Genomic DNA, 4377 nt, shown 5'->3' with positions numbered 1-4377 from the left:
CTATCTCCATCTAAATAACTGTGTGGTCAAAGGAGCTGCTTCCCCACTGCTGGGGCAATCTGCTTTTTATTAGCATTCCTATACATAAGATCAAATTTAAAAAGTAGATGATGGTACACAGCTACTCAATATTTGTGCTGGTTTTTTTCTTATTATTTGATGTAGGAATTACATGGCAATCACTTTTTACCATCTGAATGTCTATGGCCTCATGTAACATATGATATGCCCATCAGAACCATGTTAAATGAGCCCACATAATACCATTCCAGATGCCTGATTTAATTCTGTAATGCTCCCACAACTCCCTGCTCTTTCCACTTTAGTGAAACTTAAGGATTGCAATGACAGTATTTAAGATGTTCAGCAGATCTCCATGACCTGCTTCTCCCTCTACTGTATTCACCCTTCTCAATTATCCCTATCACACTGAACACAGGCCTTCTAGGTGTAGCGAAAGAGGCATGTATCTACATATTCCCAATCAAGCCCCTAATTGATATCCTAGCCTCTGGAAGTTAGGTGTGGTTTTTATCAGGCCAGACTTATGACAGTTTGAGATCCTTTCTTGGGTGGAATTTATTTTAACCCATGCCTGTCAACAATCTTTAGGAGGATCTGCAACCGTAATGTATCATGCTCCTGGCAATTTATGTACCCTGTAACTAAACCATACAAGTATCAGATAATATGGTAGTAACAAGCTTAATGCAATTGTCTGAAGACTGGATTTGCCTTTGATCAAGGCACTATGCTACAGGACAGCCACAGGTCTACTTCCTGAATTCCATCTAATTTCACTTTCTTCTTACTTTTCTTCTATGGTCTTTTAAGTATTTATCCAAAGGCAATGAAAGAATCTTTTCCAGGAACCCACAGGATTACACTGAAGAGCTTCATTCCACAGCAGCCTGAGAACTTCAACAGGAATCTTGTGGTTCTGCCACTGGATGTCTATTATGTCTTAACTGGTGATGTTACTCTCTGGTTTTGCAGACATTTTGGTGTTTAAGCTTAACAATATATCTAGTTATTAATTTAATTTTTCTTACCTGCTGAGTTCAGAGATTCTTCATCCTCATAAAGAACATAGGAAATTGTCATGACCTGACACATAAAGCTATTTAAGAAATCATGTCAGACAATAGACCTGATGACCTCAAGAACGAGATGTCATACAAGAAAATAGGTAATTGTCTATAAATCGTGTTTAAAAATTAAATCAAACTTCTGGCAACATATCAGCCACCTGTCCATACTCTAAATAACTGGGCAAGATTTTTCACACCAGAAGTCAACACAGACTTGGTTTTGTATGTGGCAAAAGGTTTAAAGCTCAACAAGGAAGGCATGGTTCCACACTGCATACAGTAACACATTATTTCAGCTCTCAGGAGACAGACACTTATGAAGAGGACACAGCACTTGGGAGAGCTTAAGCAGAAGAGATCAAGCATCTCAGAGGTCTCAAAGTCAGAACCTGACCCACAGCAGGAAGCCTACACTAGCTACCAAAACATGTAACTCCTATTAGGAGCCCTCCACTTCAAGCCCTTACACAAATGCAGTGATCCAGTCACTCATACCTACCTTTAATTCCAGGAAAAGTCAGATTCCTACCCCCGAGTGCCCATGTCCTGCCAAGAGCACAGCAGACAACAGCAGGTGTGCTGCATATTCATAAATACTCATTAGCACATGACACCTGCAGCTCTCTGGTTCCCATTTCCCTCCTAGTGCTGAGTGACACCATCTGAAATGGATCTGAGCAAGCAGGGTTCCCTACTTCTGCTTTCCAGCTCCCTGAAACACTAGACCAAGGCTTTATTGTAAACTCATAGGGATTTAACTCTATATGTGTGTACAATGGGCCTGTGTCCCCCCACCCTGCTTTCCAAACCTGCTGCACACCATGCTGCCAAGCCATACCAGAGCCCACCCAGCTCCCTGATAGACATGAACACACATTAAAATATTTCTTGATTCCATTACAAATTACATTCATTTTGGTCATAAGGACATCAGTGCAAAAGTCAGGGCATGTATGTTAGGCAATTTAGCCCCGCACTTCACCCCAGCCCTGCCCCTCTATCCCTTCATTAGCTCTCTAGGCCCTCAGACCCATGATCCTGTGTAGCCTTCCCAGCAAAAAATGCACAGTGCAGCAACAAGACACTACAACAGCTAGCAAATACCAATGCAATCAGTGAGGAAAGGTTTTTCTGTAAGTGTGCAAAGTAGCACAAGAGGAAAGCTGAAAAACTTGCAAGTCTTTAGTTAGTAAGATTAAAAAGCACGTCAGAGAATTTTTTTTTATATTTTTAATCAGCCTGTAATATAGCAATTCTATCTTTAATCCATGCTCCCATGGAAACCATCTGATCATTGACTGGTTGCTAACTTTTTTATATCCAGAGTTTGACACAACCAAAGGTCCTCAAAGACCTAGTAGTTAATTAGGGATTATTAAAACTAAACAGCAAAGAAAGCACTGGAGAATCTACAAAATCAGAGCTAAAATGTGGCCTAGAGGTAACAGAAGCCCAGAGGAAAAAACAAAGGAGAAGAAAGAAAACTAGTCAGATAAGGGCTCCTATGCTACAACTTTGTTAAATCTGCATCCAGAAGTTAATGAGAACAAATAAAGGTAGAAATTAAATTGTGACAGCATCCAATAATGGTGTGCTCTTTTCCAAATAATTTTATACTCCCTTAGAAGCTTAGAAAGTTCTGTTTCTACATGCTTTGCTGAGTATTTTATGCTTCCCTTTAGCTAAACTTGACAATTCACAAAGCAATAGACTATGACAGAAGTCTTTTGAATCTATACACACAAGGAATAGATTACACCTTTCCTAACATCTCCAAAATTGCTCACTTGACATTCCAGAAGTGCAAGTAAAGCATATTCAAACGTTTTGTCTCCTCTAAAAGAGAGGAAAAGTATCCAAAAGTTAAAATTCAAATAAATTCAGAACGAATTGGCAAAAATAGGAATTTGAAAACGAGGTCAAAAAGCATCCAGAAGGAATGGATTCAGGACAGAATCCAAGTAACAACACTGTTCTGTAAAGAAAACAGAAAATGTTACAAGGAAATCTGAGTAAATATATAGATAAAATACCCTGTATCTCACATAAAACCCTTTTTTCTCCAAACAGGTAAATAACCATTTTAACAACTGCCAGGGGACTGATGGAAAGGTCCTGGTGGCATCACAGGACATGCACACTAAAAGACAGGACTTGATTTTTTTTCTGTGGCTCTAAAGAAAAAGGAATGCCATAGGATTGACTCATTGAAGGGAATTTGTCAGCCAAGTACTGCTGACACACAAAAAGTTAAACACTGAGGATGTCCATGACTAGAATCAGTAAACTTTTCCAGAGGCAGACTTTTCACTGTGCTTTTTGGTGATGAGAGATGAGCAAATCTTGGAAGCTGACTGAATAAACAGCATGCAAGCATCACTTGTCTACAAAGTGCACAGAAGTCTCCTCTGCAGAATGCAGCGTTAATTCTAAGGCAGGAAATTGGGTGAAACAGCAAAATCTTTCACTTACACAAGGTCATTCACATAAGTAAAACTGGCAAAGGGATTTACTAGAAATTATTGTTTCAACAACATGAAGGATTGAAGGATTTTTTTCTCCCACATCTAGCTAATATTATCCAAGGTAAGGCTATGAAAAGAAGGAATTTCATTGAAGGTAATCACTGTACAGGAAGCAGAAATAAAGCAACTACATTAGATAGTTCAAAAACCCAGAGTACAAGACATACTCAAAAATGAACCAGTGCACAGGAGTGCTGAACCTCCATATATGTCTATTAAAGCTCATTATGCTACTCAAGTTTACTCTGAGTAAGAAAGTTACTCAACGATGTACTGTCTCTGCTAGCAATAAATAAATAATCTGAAATCTTAAATGAGAACGAGTCATGATAAACTAGAAGTACAAATTACTTTTGTTAATAGGTGTCCATCTACCACAGAAAACATCCTCTTGGAAAAATGTGTCAAATGGTAGCAAAGGACAATACAAACACACTGTTCTTTAAAGCAAAACCTCCACTCAGTCAAACAGAAGACATGTTACAGGGCAGCAGAAACTTCCTCAGTGATATCCTTGAAAAAACATTTATTTTCATTAAAACATTTCATAGCTATAACTTGGAAGAACCTTGAGATCTCCTGTTCAAACACAAACACAAATATTCACTTTCATATATAAAGCAGTTATTAGTTTACAGCTGAAAGAAATATAACAAGCCACACACAGTTTCAGTAGTAAAATACTTAATTTACCTTAAAAAAACACACTCAAACTTTAAGTTGCTGACTGAATTTCAGTAGAAACACACACAACAGTGAAA

The sequence above is a fragment of the Lonchura striata genome, chromosome 2 (genome assembly GCF_046129695.1).
Source record: "Lonchura striata isolate bLonStr1 chromosome 2, bLonStr1.mat, whole genome shotgun sequence".
Classification (NCBI taxonomy): Eukaryota; Metazoa; Chordata; class Aves; order Passeriformes; family Estrildidae; genus Lonchura; species Lonchura striata.
This window is presented reverse-complemented; position numbering follows the sequence as displayed.